The sequence below is a fragment of the Culex pipiens genome, chromosome 2 (assembly GCF_016801865.2).
Source record: "Culex pipiens pallens isolate TS chromosome 2, TS_CPP_V2, whole genome shotgun sequence".
NCBI classification, from domain to species: Eukaryota; Metazoa; Arthropoda; class Insecta; order Diptera; family Culicidae; genus Culex; species Culex pipiens.
Window position 1 is genome coordinate 214216299 of NC_068938.1, and position 16961 is coordinate 214233259.

Here is a 16961-nt window from a genome sequence, read left to right on the forward strand (position 1 = left end):
GGCATTTCTAGAAATTTGTCCTTTTTCCACTTTAATATGCCACCGTGTCACATACTCACGAAGTTGCACACTTTAAGGGCACGATTTTCTTTCGGCGTTTCGTGCCTTTTTCTTTGGCACAAGTAATTTCCATGGCGCAGGGTGAATACGTGCTCCCAGGGCTCGCAGACTTTGGGACGACACTCACATATCGCGCGCTGGGTGTGCGCTCCGCTAACCATTTTCCATTTTCCAACGGGGGAAAATTTGGCTGAGGTCCTGGCTAGAGTCCCTTGTGCGTTGCAAAAAACAGTATTTGTTTATAAATTAGTTAATTTCTAAATTTTTACTTGATTTCTTTTTTGTAAAATAGGTTTTATTTTTGAGAAATATCATCTCAAGATTTATAACCGTGCATAATTTTTGCAATCAGCAACAACTTAATAACGGAACGAAATGGAAACATAAACGTGCTGGCGATAAAAGAGAAAGAGAAGGCTGTTAATATTTCATCGACTTAATGAAGTGGAAATGCGTGACTTTTGCGTTACAATCACCATTAAAAATAGAGGTTATGAATGGGAGGTAGGCTTTGCTATGGAAAATGGCAGGACAATTTAATGTTGCGCTTGAACGATGAGCAATGCAGCACAAGTGTGAGAAATGCAGTATGATTTGACGGAGAAATAAAGGGTCAGTGATTTTTGAGCTGGTTGCATCTTCTTTGCGACTCCTAAGATTTTTTTTACAGATGTTTTCAATTTTCCAAATTGAAAATTCTTTAGAGTTTTTGGAAGATTTTTGATAAAAAAAACAATAAAATTTGTAAATTTTGATAATTACCATAATTAATAACTGGCCATTCCTATTCAAATGCATTCACATTTCCCACCAACAATCCTACAAGTTTCGCTCACTTTCCGATCCTGTTTTTCGCAAACTAATGGAAACGAATTGCCCCGCCGGGGGAGGGTCCAACTTTGACCAAGTGGTATTCCCCGTGCGACGTTGTTCCGTGTGCGGTATGCTGCCGGTTGCTGTAATTTATTTCCTCTCGCCTGTGTATATTCTCACCAGAAGCAGCAGCAGCAGTTGAGTAAACTTATGTCCCCACAGTTGGATGTTGGATTGCGGTCCATGGGTCCACATCTGCATTGCGTGAAACTTTACCAGAACATGACATTGACTTCGGTTGACCTTGTTGGGGGAATTTTCTCGGCTGAGATGTTCCCCAAAAGCTACTTATTTTTTTCAATATTGTAACATTTTGCTAAAAAGAGTGTGTTCATTGATACATTTTTTTTTTCTTTTGATTTGTCCACTTCTCTGAAATGTTCTACCCTCTATTGACTAATCTTGATTCACTTATTAAGAGACTTTCAAAAACTTTCTGATTATTTTTTGGCACTTCATGACTTGAAAAATTAATTAATAATTCTCATTTTACGTAAGGCATTTTTTGTTAAAATTTTGATCAAAAACACAGGAAAGGCGAAGAACTGTTCTATCACTAAATTTTATTCCAAAATTCTGGTTAACCCAAGCAATGCCCACAAAACCTAAAGTGATCATTTGCCGTAATCTTTACAACCACCAGCAATAATGCTGCCGACCCTTAAGTACAACTACCCTTCGCTGCTGATAGTGACTGTACTAATCCGAAGGCGTGTACTTTGTACCAATTCTGGCTGATGACTGTTGGTGCGGAGAGTGGACGCAAAACAAAAAAGCACTCTTCCATTTATTGTCATGGAGCGTATAAAAGCCCCATTGGGTGGTCTTTTGGCAGTAAAATAAAACTTTTCCTGTAAAAGCACTCCTGCTAGATGGAGGAGATTCACTAGATAATTGTTAGCATCGAGGGCGAGTGCTTTTTATTGAAAATGGTTGCAAACGATTTCCGCCCATTTGAATCGAATCAATTTGGTATGATAGTTGCAGGATGGTCTGATTATACTATAAAAGAAGAAGAAGTGTTTCAAAGTAGAAATTTCCAGTGATTATCGTGAAGCGTTCTAGCAAGATAACAATTAATACTTTGTGCTAAACTATTGTTTTAAATTTAAATCCCGCAATATTAGACAATATAGACAAAAACTAACAAATATTTGCTAAACTTTATAATCAAATCTTTAATTTTTTTTAATAAAATGGATTCACCGAATCAACAAAAAAAATTAAGTTTAAATAATTTAATTTAACCCTCCAACGCTGCCAGCCTAACTGTAATTTTTTTGTTAATTTTTCTTACTAAATTTATTTAACAGAAATGAGTCAGTATTAAGGTTTTCTCAAGACGCTAAAATACTTATCACTGTTTCAAAAATAGAAAACAAACATCATAAATTAAACATCGATCATTTCATCATGCATGCCAACGGAAGCAGAACCCTTCTTCCGAACAACCACTTCCAATTATAGGGGAAAATTGAGCTAATAAATCTGCTCATCAATCACCGTGGCCGACCGTGTTTGTTTGTGTTGAGTAGGAAGACGATGCATTTGGCCCTTGCTGCTCGAAATAAGCACTTCCTGAGCACATCCCCAGAACCTCAGAAAGCCCTCATCTCTATAATCACGAGGAACTCTGGAGCTACAACACATCTTTCTCAAGACGCTCCTCGAACGGAAGTATACTTAATCATTGGTGTTAATTTGATTGATTGCGGTTCGATGTTTTAGCACCTTGAGGTTCCGATAACTGGAATAACTTCGTATAGACTCAATAAATATTTAGAATTATGTTATCAAAACTTAAATTTAAAATCCCCTCAATTCAACTGACAAAACAATCTTTTCGTTTGTCATTAGAGTTTTAGGACAACATCAGACGTGTGGTAATCCGACATCAAACACTATCGCCCAACACACACACGTGCAAGTAGTCACGTGGAAACCGGACTTTTCGGAAGCCTTCCGGACGGCCAGCAAACCCCCCAGACAAGGCCAAACGCAAACAATCATAACTGTTTCCGCCTGCTCTTCTATACATAAAGCTCCAGGTCTAAAACGTCCGTAGACACGCGAGGTCATCATTCTTCCATGCTCCCTCAGCAGTCGGTGATGTAGTGATGTGGCCTCCGTTCTGCTGCTTCTGTGTTTGTGCTGATGGAATATTAGCGTGTCCGGTCGGCCACTGGTCCAGGGATGTCGGAAGTGCTATCAGTAGAACACGGAACAGCCAACACCCCCTCACACAGCACAAAGCTTCTAATATTGGGCTCTCCTGAACGGGGAACATGGTGTCAAATTGTTTTACTTATTTTTAAATATACAGCAATTTCATTTGAAAAGAGCCTAAACCGAAAAAAAATTCTCCGATCGAGCTCCAAATTTTTCTGGGGGTTCCTTGGCCAAAATAAATCGACCCGTATTTTTTTGTTTGGCCATTAGGGTGACCAACATCGTGCTAGGGTGGTCAAAAAAATGGCAATTTTCGTAATTTTTCCCGAAAACCACTTTTTTCAAAAAATCAGGCCTCCGCGTCATTTCATCCAATTTTAGCTGTCTTAGATGCAAAAGAAAGGTGATTAGTTTGGCTATTTGAGAAAAATAGTAAGAAGTTTCAAAAATCTAGCTTAACATTTGAAAAAGTCGTATGAAAACATAAAATAGTGTTTTGACTTAAAAATTTCAGCGATGTTAGGGTACCGTAATTAAAGTACGCAACTTTGGATACCCGAACATATATAGGTCATCACTGAAATTTTTAAGTTATCGTCATTTTTCTGTTTTTGCGCGTTGTTTTTTTTTTCAAAAAATCATATCTCAGAAACTTACGGTTCGGCTTCGCCAAATTTTTGATATGCTATGTAAAATTTTCCGAGGAATCCGATACAAATATTTTCAGACATAGGCTCTTTGGCCCAGACACGGCCAAAACGCCATTTTAAGTTTTCATACGACTCTTTCTAATGTTAAGCTAGATTTTTGAAACTTTTTACTATTTTTCTCAAATAGCCTAAGTAATCACCTTTCTTTTGCGTCTAAGACAGCTAAAATTGGATGAAATGACGCGGATATCTGATTTAAAAAAAAAAAAGAGTTTTTTGCGAAAATTACGAAAATTGCAATTTTTTGAACCATCCTAGCACGATGTAGGTCACCCTAATGGTCAAACAAAAAAAATACGGGTCGAATTATTTGGCCAAGGAACCCCCAGAAAAAAATTGGAGCCCTATCAGAGAACTTTTTTTTTCGGTTTAGGCTCTTTTCAAATGGAATTGCTGTATAACTAAATTTTATTTATAAAAGGTCGCTTCAAATTTTTTTCATGGCTCGTGCTTTCAATTTTTATACATATATTTTTTTAGATTTTAATAGATCCTAATGAAAAATAGGAGGAGTTCATTAACAGGATTCCTAGATATGATTTTTGAAAATAAAATCCTGGTTTTTCGACGTAAATATTAAATTTGTTTCTTTCATTTTATAATAACACTACATTCAAATGTGGAACCCTATAAATATGCCTCATTTTTTAAATAATTATGCAAAAAAAAACTTAAATTCTGCTGTTGTTTGTGTTTGAGATTTCAGCGTTTGAAAATTGTGACCTTAATTTAACTTGCAAAAATCAGAGATGCATAGTTGTTGAGCAGTTCTGTATAATTTCACATATTTACTTTTCATGGTATTTTTTAATATTGATGAAACTTTATCCATACCTTCCCTATATAAAAAAAAACAATTAGCATCATTAGTTTTACATACTCCGGTCGGTCTCCATAGAACTGTGCGGGCCAGTTATACAAAGTGGTTACGTAAATATATGAAAATCTGTACCTTGAGATGAAATTTCCCGATCGATTAGGTGTCTTCGGTTAATGTGTAGATCGTTGTTAGGATTATTCAGAAAAAATAGTTACACTCTAGCAAAATACTTATTTCGTTAATTCACTCTTACACTCAAATAGGCATTTGAAATTTTTGAATTTTTTTGATTTTTTATGGGACTCTGAAAGAAAATTGGAGTATTAGTTACTTTTAGGCTATAATTTTGCCATTCTTTCATAAAGTCTTTTTAAACTCAAAAAATGTTAAAATTTCATATAACTAATTCCAAAACGATGCATTTTACCAAAAATGTATTAAGCTATTAAAAAAAAATGTTTTGAAAATTGATCGCATTTTGGATATTTTTAAAAACCCTCATTTTTCGAAAATTAAAAAATAATACGTATCTTGGGAATGCATTTTTTTGTAAAATAAAGAATGGTGTAATTTTTTGTAGAGTGTTCCAAAGTTTCATGCAAATCAAAAACTAAAATAAATTTTCTATTAAAAGCTTTTAAACGTAAATAAAAATGAGTATTCCATGTTTTATTCTCTCAAAATTTAAGGCCTATCAAAATTTAGTATTATTTGTAATCTTCAACAAATCAAAAAAGTAATATCATGATTTGAAAAAAAAAAAAACACGAGGAAAATTGTATACTCTATTCTTTCAAATAAAACGATTCTTGTAAGCCATTGCATTATAATGACATTTTTTGTCCATTATTATAATTTATTTATAGCATATTTGTTTGAAAATTCAAGACATCCAATTTTGTCTTGTTGTACCATTAAAACCATTTCTGGAGTTTTTTTAAAGGTCCAATAAACCAAATTTTTAGTTTTTTCTTTTTGCTTTTTTAATACCCCTGACTCAAGGCGGATTTAAAAACACCCAAAAAGCAAGAACTGGAAATTTGGATTATTGGACCATTTAAAAAAAAACTCCAGATTTATAGTTTCCTAAGTGGTCTCCTAAGCTCCTTTGTACCATCAAATATCATTTTGAAAGTTTTAGAAAATTAACTCTTCACAATCCAACACCACCGAAAAACATTTCCTTGATTTTATTTTGATTGTACTTCAACTTGTTTCGGTATCTTTGCCAATATTGGCCTTATTTTGACATACACCACTGATAGTAAAAACTCACAAAACAAAAGATGTAAAGAACAAAAGCTGCTCAAAAGAACATCCAAAACAAAGAAAAAAAAAGTCCATTAAAACCAGAATAGGCATCGAGTTTCCCTAACATGCAAACTCTGCACTGCATGTTTGGATTTTGTTAGATAATTAACCATCTTCAAAATAAAAAAAATATGAGGAAAATAGCAACCACCATGCTTCTCATTCCACATCCCCAAATATCCCATTTTCTCAAACGTCCCCGTGCACCCATAAAACGCTTTTCGCTCCAGCTGATTCAGTCTATTCTGGACCCCATCGAAACCACCACCCACAATCGCCCACCCAGCACCAGACACCAAAAAATAGCCAACGTACCGTGTGTCACGCCACCCACCGATCAACAAGTTTTCACGTGTGCAAGGCCTCCTATGATTCCCATCCGTGTGTGTATGCTTTCGTGGGTGGCTGATTTTTGGCGCCAGCCCCTCAGCCCGGTTGCAGCCCTTCAGGGGTTAGTTTTGGGCTATCCCTGTCAGGTTACAGCACGTGAATTTCCTCCACTCGTGCCACGTCAACTCCGGTCGTCATGTTGCTTGGGCTGTAATTTACGGTTACGGACAGAGTACACGCACGCACGGAACCGGGACGTTCATTAACGTTTGCTGCGGTAGCAAAATGGAGGAAAAAGCGGAAAACCGGAGACATTCCGGTCGTCTCAGGTTGGTTGTCACCACCTGAATTCATGTATGAGAGGGGGGTTTCTGCATTGGACGCGGCGGAGCAGAACTCTGAGGGAAACGGGCTGGAACTGTGAATGTTCAAAAGTCACGAATTTTGGGGCAATGTTCTCCCATTACCGAATTAGCTTTTTCTGAAGGGTTTGGCACCTGCTCGGGGGAATAAAACGGTAGTGGGGGAGTTGATTAGTGAAATTGTTCAAATTTGGCTAACATTTTCAGTCCTGTCAGTTGACATGGTCTCATGGGGAATATTTTATCTATACTACATATGTCAATTGGCACCGACTTCTCAGTCCGAAAAGAACTGTTTTTGTTAAAAATCTCTGTATATTTGATTTGTTGACTATCAAATTTACTTAAACAATCAAGTGCAGTTTGCAACTCAAACTTTCATCCAAATAAAAATTGCTAAATAAACTTTCGTTGAAAACTTCCTTCCAAACTCAAGTCAACGTCCGGACGTCCGAAGTTCAAGAGTGTAAGCAAAGCCAAAACTTTCCCAATTTTAAACCCCAAACTTGCTGTCAGCTCGTTTCTTCCCAGTTTCTCAGAACAGGACAGTTTCTGGGTGGCAAGATAAATTTAATTCGATCGACGACCGGGGGCCTGCCCGAAGCTGCAAAGGGATTTGGCAACTCACTCTCGTCGGGCCAAGTGGCGTGTGACCAAGTTTTGCCGTTTTAATAACAAAAGTGAGCAGAATATTAAGTTTCGCGTTTTACAGCCGAGCTTTTGAAAGAGACCAACTAAAAGCACACACACAGTTTCACGTGAGTTTGGTTGGCCAGGTTCCAGGACCGGCATTTCTCAGAACCGGATTAAGTTGATAATGTAGTGTGCTTGGGAGCACTTTTCAGTGTTAGACGGCAGATTAAAATTTTCCAGCTTATCATGACGGCGGCGGCGGGGAGGCAGCGTACTCGGTTGGAAAGTTTTCTTTCGCTGGTACAATGTAGCGAATGTGAGAGTGTGTGTGTGTGTGTGTGTGGAAAGCTTTCGGTCGGTAAATTTTTCATGGCTCTACCCAACTTTAGCTGAGATGAATAGAGCTTTGATATGAGCATAAGAATGTTCTACACGATGTTGAACGTCTTTGTTGCGGGATTTTTGAATGGCAGTTGAGGTGTTATCGCGTAATGATGTCGAGGAAAAAAGGTCGAGGATACCTTTATTCTGCTAGGATTAATGAGTTAACGTTGAAAACAAATTATGAAAAGAAACTTATTAAATCTCCCTACGAGGTCGATGTTTTCGACAATATTTAAGCAAAATAAGTGTGTAATTTATTTTATGACTATGAAAGTTTCCAGTTATGACCTTGAAGGATATAAATTTCCTAAGTACAGAAATTTCAAAACAGGGGTTTCAATTCCTCGTTCTTCAAATCTCATCGGAAATCATGTTCAACCAATTTACTGGGATGATAAATTTAAATTTAAAAAAAATACTTCAAAACCGTTTTTTCGACAAGTAGACCGCATAATTCGTTTCCATAATTAAAAGCAAATTTGCATGGTTCGTCAAAACAGAAAGCTGCGTTGCGCTAGGACACAACACCCGGTGCCCTTAATTTGTGTGTAAACGCCAGTAAGTGTCACGTATGGTCCGGCGTTGGTCAAAATTGCGTGGCACCATTAATTTTGGGACCATCGTGGCTGGACAGGAAAATGGCGAGCTTTGAAGTCAGTTTTAGGGTTACGGATGCAACAATCGGTTGAATTTAAAAAAAAATATTTTCGCGAATCATTAATGCGACAAAAGTCGCAAGCCCGACTCAAGAGTCTACCCTTCACAGACTTGTCAAGTGGTGACGAAGGTGCTGGCGTGGTCCTTAATTTAGGGAGTGCAGTTGCGTGTGTGTACGCCCCAAGGGGGACATTATACGCCAACGTGCGTCCCGCCAAAGGATCTCCCAGTAGACCGCAAACGGTGAAAAGGGGTGCTTCGGATGCCTACTCTCGTTGGACCGTTTGTTTACGTTGGCGTGATTTACATCATTTACGACTAATCACATAAGTGACACGAATGCGTCAGCTAATTTTACGAGAAGGTCACAAAGGCAGCCGCGTTCCGTAAATTGCTAGGACAAACGTGGGATGCGGAATTTTCCTGCGGCATATAAAGTTAAGCTATCAATCTCGTGAAATAATTTTTATTCAATTGTGGGTTTATTCAATTAATTTTCATTTTTTTAAAACAAACAAAAAGTAGCTCATCTTCTGAAGAGAAAAATTTTGATATAAAAACAAAAACAGATTGTTAGAAAGCATGTTTTTGGGAGGCTTGGCCATCCCGTGTAAGTTTGACACGCGTAAGGCGTTCCAGTGTTACCAATCAATATAATTTGGTCGTATTTTCAATTTTCTAGAATTGGAATTAGACCATTGGCTCTAGACCTGGTTTTGTTCATTTCTGCCTCGGCAGGTTTTAAAGTGCTTCACTTCTCCCTACCATTCTTTACTGGGAACTATTTCATAAATTTTTTTAAAAAAATCGTAAGGAAACCTTGAAAATCTTACAACGTTTTTAGGATTCTTTAATTTTGTTTATCTTTTACCAAGATTAATAACAAAATATGCGAAACAAAAAATCTGCGAAAAAATTGTTTGATTGCATTTGCAAGAAGATATATTTTTTTTAAAATTTCTACCGTTGTTTTAAAGCTTTTATTCCTTATATTCGAAAAAGTTTAAAGATCGACCAATGATTGTAATGTTTATAAAAAAAACATAGAAAATCGATAATTAAACATCATGATTAGCTTTTACCTTAATTTGAAAATTGTTCTTGTGATCTTTCGATTATTTTTAAACATGTTTGAAAGAATTGATATTTTTGTACCACCTCTACTTAAATGTATGTAAACGATTTCCGGATCCATCATCCGATCCATCGTTGGTTAGGTAATCGAGAGACCTTTCCAACGAGCTAACAACATTGAAGATCTGGCAACCTTGTCTCAAGTTATGACCTAAGTGGTGATATTTATATACATTTTTGAAGCCGGATCTCGATTAAATGTATGCAAACGATGTCCGGATCCATCACCCGACCCGTTGGTTAGGTAATCGAGAGACCTTTCCAACGAGTCCACAACATTGAAGATCTGGCAACCCTGTCTTTAGTTATGACCACTTAAGTGTACTTATTTTTCTGGATCTAAAAAAATAGCAGAAATATTTGTCCAAACCACTCATATTACCCATTGTTGGTAAAAAGTGAGGAAGGCATCAACCACATAGGTGGATTGAGTTAGTTTTTATTTAGATTCTTTTTGAGCATTTTTTGTCCTATAAAAAAATACTTTTTTGTTTGATTGTCTATGTTTTAATATTTTTTTTTTCAATTCAATTCGGTTTTATTTGTGAATAATCAATTTACAATGAGTTCATTTAGGTACACAACAGAGTTTTGGTGTTCCTTTCAGCTGTGATTTACATCGTAATTCAATCGAAAAATTATTACTTATAACTATGGAATAGACAAGAGTAAGAAAAAGTTTTCAAAAAACTTACAGAAAGTGCAATGGGAAAAGGATAGATAGAGAGAAAGCTTAAAAATAGATCACAGACAAAAATAATATCAATTATAGATGTGCTTGATCATCAGCTCCCCGAGGGCCAGAAATTGCTCCGCCTTGTTACGGCAGCTCCGAAACCGCGTCATCATCTCCCCCGCGAGAGCAAAGAACTCCGGCAGGGTAAAGAGATCTTCCCCGGTGACTCCTTGCTGGACCGCATCGCCGCTACCGGCAGCGACCACGCTGGCAAACGAACGCCTCCATCCAGGAGGGATCGCTGGGTTGTCCGCTGGAACCGTACGCTGCCCAGCTGCAGGAACGGCTGCGCTCGTACTTCGCTGAGGAGAGTGGGACGCTGCTGCTTTCTTCTTCCTCTTTTCCTGTTCCTCGAGGTAAGCCTTGCGCGCGACGCATCCGCGGTAGTTACCGGTATGGTTGCCGTCACAGTTCGCGCACTTTACGCGCGGCTTAGTTTGTTCTGCATTTTCCCCCAAGTTTGCCTTTCGTGACAGTGCGCACGCCTCCGAGAGGTGTGACTCACCGCACTTCACGCAGCGGGGCCGGAGGTTGCAGTTCCGCGAGCCGTGGCCAAATTTCTGGCAACGGTGGCATTGCGCTACGTCTGTCGGGTTCTTGGTGTAAAACCGCCAGTTTACCCAAAAACCGTCCAGTGTCTTAGTCCGCCGCAGATCTTGGATCTTGACGGTGCCGCGATCGAAGTACAACAGGTACAGGGTATGTGTACCTGTGACTGTTGTCTTTCGCGAAAGCACTTTTATCTCCCGCGGTTTTATTCCGGCGTTCGAGAGGTGTCGCTTCAGGTCGGCGATCGGACGGTCTTGGTAACCCTGCAAGACGACCTTAACAGGGGGCTTCTCTGGGTCGTATGTGTAGAAGTTGAAGTTGCTACGCTTCAGTTCTTCAAGCACCAGGTCGAAATCTTTTCTGTTCAGTGTGATCACTTGCACTGCCGACTTACCGATTTTCAGACAATATCCGAGGCCTTCCAGCAACTCGTCAACATCGTCCGCCAACGTGTCCAAAACAAAAATTGGAGGTGGTCTTCGTTCCGTTGGAGAATTGTTCTTTTTTGACGTCGGCACTTTTTTCCGTGCACGACCATCATCGTCGCGGATGATGATGTGCCACTGGTCGTGGCACCGGCAGTACCGGAACGGGTTCGCACTGGTGATCTCGGAACATACCCGGGATGTAGTAACTTTTTGTCGATTCCATCTGCGCTCACGCTCCCCTGCGCGATGGCGGCCGACACGGCGTTGGTTTGTTTACCTTTTTGCACACGGCCGGTAGACGAACTTCGCGGGTTTTTCGAGGCCGCACTCGAACTGCCACGGCCACGGCCGGCCTTTGGCATGCTGCAGGAGCAAACTCGCGGCTAATCACGGTAAACTACGGCGAAAAAAATCGAAAAAACGATGGAGCACTGAGCACTTGACTGCTGCTTGCTCTCGTGCGTACACGGAGGTGTTTTAATATTTTTATTTGCATTAATCTTCTAAAGTTTTATTTTCTTATTGATTTTTGAACCCCTGACAACGTCATATTTTTCTTGTCTTTTTCTTTACTTTTTTACATCATACAATAAAATCAAGTGGCAATCAATTCTGTTGAAACGAAGCTTGAGACTTAACCAAAATTACTGACAATAAATAACTCCTTGCCCAAAGTTGACATCAAATCTAAATTTTTTGGCAAAAATTTGCAATGTTAAATGATACAAAAAAATCTCCAAATCTAATAATTTTATGAAATAGAGAGTTCTGCTTTCGAATGCGTTTGCTTTTTGCAAAAATGATTTGAAACTTGATTTTTGACAAATTTTAAGATAAAAGTTTTTTTTTATTTTACGTAAATTTACAAAAATTCTATTAATGCTCTGCTATAATTTTCATAAATGATATTTGCATTGAGGGTTCACAGCAACCAAGGAAGTTGTTGTCATCTTATTCCAAAATTGTCAAACTGACGGACCCAATCCTGCAACAATCTGTTTGTAGAATTTGTCAAACTTTGGTGAAAATTATTTTGTATACAGTTTTTTAGGGAATAAATAAAATAATATATCGATGGCTCCCGTAGGTTTGAAGATACTAAAATGTCTGGGCTGTAGAGGGTTACAAAATATCTTATGAAGAATAATGAAATCATTTCAACATGGATTAAATTATTTTAAATGTTTGAACTAGCATAATATGGTATTTAATGTGGTTTATTGTATTAATTAGTTTTGTGTTTTTGTCTCCTCCATCCGAGGCGTACCCTTTGCTGAAACCACCTGATCAGCAATAACAACATATTTCCAGCGACCCCCTTGCAAAAAACATCGGAAACCACTGACACATACCGCATCAGCATCATCACATGGTTGGGCCCTCTCTCTTCTTCCTCTCTTTACACCGAACCCCTCACGAAAGTTCCCTCTCCCAGAAAAGCTTTCGACTCTCTGTTGCTGCTACTTCACACCGTGTTGCTTCTTCGCGAGAGAACGCCAAACTCTCTCTTATTTCTCCCACTTTTCCTGCTGGTCCCTGCTGCTACGGGGCACTTTTCCGACCCCAAACGGAAACAGTTTGTTGCTGACTCTTGCCAAGGGAAATCGTGCCTGCCCGGTGCTACCACTGTGCTGTGAGTGCGAGTGAGGTCTGTCGCGAGCGGCGGTTCTGCCGACTTCCTGCCGAATCGATACAGTACTCTTGGATATTTGGGGGTGTGTTTTAGGGGGTTTCCTGGGGAAGAGCGGAAGTAACGCTGGAAAAAAAGAAGGAAATTAAAAGTTTGGGTGGGTTTGCGTTTTTCGATTGTGGGTGTAATATGTCACGATATTTTGGAGTTTCATCACGTGATAAGTGACGAATTGCTTGGATTACTCTCGGTGAATAAGAGGAAGATCAAAGAATGGTTTCATTCGCGAATTTTCGCGAAATTCAAGTGCTAATTCCTAGTTAGAACCGTGACGTGAGGGTAACAAATTTTAGTCTGGTGTTCCACGCGAGTAGCGCCGTAAACCTTGAGTTGAACCCAAGCTAGTTCAACCGTTAAATAACAAGTTTCAACGGTGAAAATAATAATTTAAAAAAGTACAAGCAAAAGTTTCCACTCGCGGCGGAAAACTTAATCATAATGTTAATGAACCGCGCCGGAAAGTTGTTCCCAGCCAAACCGACGAAAACCGGATTACTTCCACCGTAAATCACTCCCAAGGAAGGCGAAGAAAGACGAAGATGGCAAACATTAAGGAGCAATTCCAGCCAGATGGTGTCTTTGTGGAACCGAAATTAGCAGCGTGAACCCGTGAGGTTGAATTTTGGTCAAGTTTCCCCTCCTTGAAGGAAGACGTTTCAATCAAAGTTGAAAAACCCTTCCCAAAAACCGGTTAATTTAAGGTTCGCAATTCCACAACAATCAGCAAGAAAATAAATTAAAAAAACGCTGATGAGCCCAATGTATTCCCGACGTGCGCGGTGACCAGCAGGTGTGGAAAAAAGTTTTAAATTTAATTTACCGTAAACGTGCCCGGTGATCGTAAGTGGGTGGCTTGCAGGAAAAAAGAGGGGTGCGAGTTGAAAATGTCTGCTACCTGACCTGCACGAAGAAATACAGCCTGAGAGTGTCGTGGAAATCAGCTTTGATGTGAAGTTCAAGTGGAGCAAACGGGATGAGCACTGAGCAGTTTAATGGACTGCTATTATATTTCACGACGACGGCGACAGTGACGGAATAGTAACTACGAGTTCAGGAGTAGCAAGTGCACAGCATCCGGAGTGGAATTGTGACAAAAAAATAGTGGGAGCTGGGGAAAAAAGGTTTCAACGGAAGGATCTGCTGCTTGTGTAGCTGAAAGAAATTTGGTGCAAGAATAGTAAGAGTGCAGCGATTTTGGTGTAAATAGTTTGTTGTGAACCTAGGTTTTGTTCGTCCTTTCTTTGATTTTCTCTGCCAGTCGGATAAGCTAAGGCGTTTAAATGGTGAGTTAACAGATTTTCAAAAAAAAACTTCAATAAATTTATAAGGATTCACAGCCGACGAGCAAACACCTTGTTAGCCAAACTATTGTTTTCCGTTCCTAAAATAATCACACTTTAGGTTTGTCTTTGCCTAGGGCTCAACCTTTGAAAAATCTAAATAATATTCAGCGTATCATTATGAGTTAAATGACTTTTTTTTTTTGTGTATTTGTCAATATTTTCGATAATGAATTTTCTCGGTCAATATTATTGTCTTAGTCTTGAATTATATTAAAACGCAATTTGTTCTGAACGAGCCGAAAATGAAAGTAAAATTCATGAAACAGGAGAAGTAAAGTGAAAAAACAGTTCCTCCAAAGGACTACTTGGACATGCGAATAAAAATATGAAATAATAAGCTGTTGAGGAAACTTAATCATGAATTTGAATTTCAACAAAAAAATAGTACATCCTACAACCAATAAAAAAATCGGGATTTCCATCCCTCCAAAGAAACTTTAAACAATTGATAAAAAAAACTTAAAACTTCATCAACATTTAATTCAATTGAATTGAATTAAAAGATTCCATATTTGAAAGAATTATTTAATTGATAATATAGCAACTTAAAATCCCGCTTACAAAAGATTTTTATTAGAATAAATATGTTTAATTTCACAATTTTTAACGAGTTTTTTTATTTTTTATTTTTTATTTCGATGAAACATTGGCTGTGTCAAAAGAAGCAATTTTTCATCATTAGTTTTTCATACAAGTTTTTTTTTTTTTTTTTTTTTTTTTTTTAATAATAATAATAATGTTTATTAAATTCATTCAAGTTAACAGTAATGTCTGACTTCCCTAATGAATATAATTCTTTTAAAGGGATGTAAAGACGTAATTAAAAACTAAAAGCTACTTATAAACTGGTAACACTTTTTTTTTTTTTTTTGAAACGCTTACTAACGTAGCAAATAATTGTTTATGCAACTACGAATTAGAATGATAATTTTTCTTTTGAATTCAGCTAATGATTCTGTTCTTTTTAAATCTTCTGGTAAATTGTTGAAAACAAACGGGCCACTAATTATAAATCTTCTTCTTCCAATTTCTGTTCTAAAACCTGATCGTCTAAGATGATGTGCTTGTCTTGTGAAATGCTGGTGAACCGCAGTAGCGAATTCCCAATTATGGTGCATATTCCTATTGTTGAGACACTTGTACATTAGGATTGCAATTCTTTGCTCAAAAAGGCCATGAATCGGAAGGATGTTATGTTGGGACATTGTGTATAGATCACGTGTTGGTTGAAGGTATGGAAGCTTAAAAATTGCTTTGATGCAACGATTTTGCTGAACTTGAAGGTCTTTCAAATGAGTTTTACTGCAAGTGCCCCAAGCTCCTATTGCGTATTGATACCTACTGTGGATAAATGCAAAGTACATTTTCAAAAGAACATGTTGTGGAACACTTTTTGCTAGCTTCCTAAGGACACCGCACAGAGGGGAACATTTTGAGGTTATCATACTTACATGCACATCCCAACACAGCCGATTATCAATGAGCACACCTAGATATTTAAAACTACTCACTTCCGCTACCAGTTGATTCCTTACGATGAGTTCTGGGTAGGGCTGGATATTTCTACTGGATAGACGGAAGATCATCATCTTAGTTTTACCGATGTTGAGAGCCAGTAGATTGTTCTGCAGGTAGTCGAGCACCAGTTCCAGGTCCTCCTGCATGCTTGCTACTACCTGAGCAGGTGAAGAGCCAGCGTACGTAATCGCTGTATCATCAGCAAACAGTCGTGGTTTTCCTCTCAAAGGCAGCTTGGGTAAGTCGTTCACGTACAGCAAAAACAGCAACGGACCAAGAACACTGCCTTGTGGAACCCCACAGATGACAGCGCTGTCGTAGCTACATGTTCCGGCTACAACCACCTGCTGAAAGCGATCAGACAGGTAACTCTTCAAGAACTGGTTTGGGAGCCCTCGTATTCCGCAAGCGTCCAACTTCTTGAGCAGCATCGTGTGGTTAATTGTGTCAAATGCTTTAGACAAGTCGAGGAAAACGGTACCAACACTTTTTTTATCGTCCAACATCTTGGAAATTTCGTCGACCATCTCCAAAACAGCTACTTCCGTTGAAGAACCTTCTCTGAAGCCAAATTGGTGTTGATAGATTTGTTTTGTGCTGGTCAGAAAAGTGCTTAGCCGATTAAACAACAATTTCTCAAACACCTTATTGATCGCTGGGAGCACCGAGATCGGTCTGTAGTTGGTTGGGTCCTTGGGGTTTCCGTTTTTGAAAACTGGATGTACAATAGCCTTTTTTAAACATTTTGGGTACGATGATTGAACCACACTTTCGTTAAAACAGTCTCGAATAAGGGTTGCAAGCAGCACACAATGTTTTTTAAGTGCCTTGACCGGGAATTGATCATAACCAGTGGCTTTAGAGGGGTCCAATGAACTAATTAGGTCAAGAACTTCTTGTGTAGATGTAGGGCGAAGAAAGAATGATCGTTGGGCGCGCTTAATGGTTCCAAATCTGTCAATGTCCCCGTCAGATAGTAGTTGGCTTGCTACACTGTTTCCCACAGACACAAAGTGTTCATTCAACACATTTGCAACAGTTTTAGGGTCGTTTTCATCTCTCTGGTTCACTTCAAGGGTAAGGTTGGCGGTTGTTTTGGACTTACCACCAAGAAGCTCGTTGATCCTGCTCCACAAAAGCTTTGCGTTCCCAGTGTTGAACAGTTTAGAATGATACTGAATTTTTGCTTTGGTTTTGGCGGCTGCAAGTTTTTTGTTGGCGTGGGCGAGTAGTTCAGCAAGTCTAGCATCCTGT

The 16961-nt window shown here is 38.7% G+C and overlaps 1 protein-coding gene across 1 annotated transcript in view; it reads left to right on the forward strand.

Moving 5' to 3' along the window:
* The first annotated feature begins 13683 nt into the window (after window positions 1–13683).
* The window catches only part of LOC120416848 (uncharacterized), a 135705-nt gene continuing 132427 nt past the window's right edge, over window positions 13684–16961 (forward strand). Inside the window, exon 1 of the mRNA XM_039578737.2 lies at window positions 13684–14129. The gene's annotated coding sequence lies outside the window, so the exon portion shown is untranslated. The remainder of the gene's footprint in view (window positions 14130–16961) is intronic.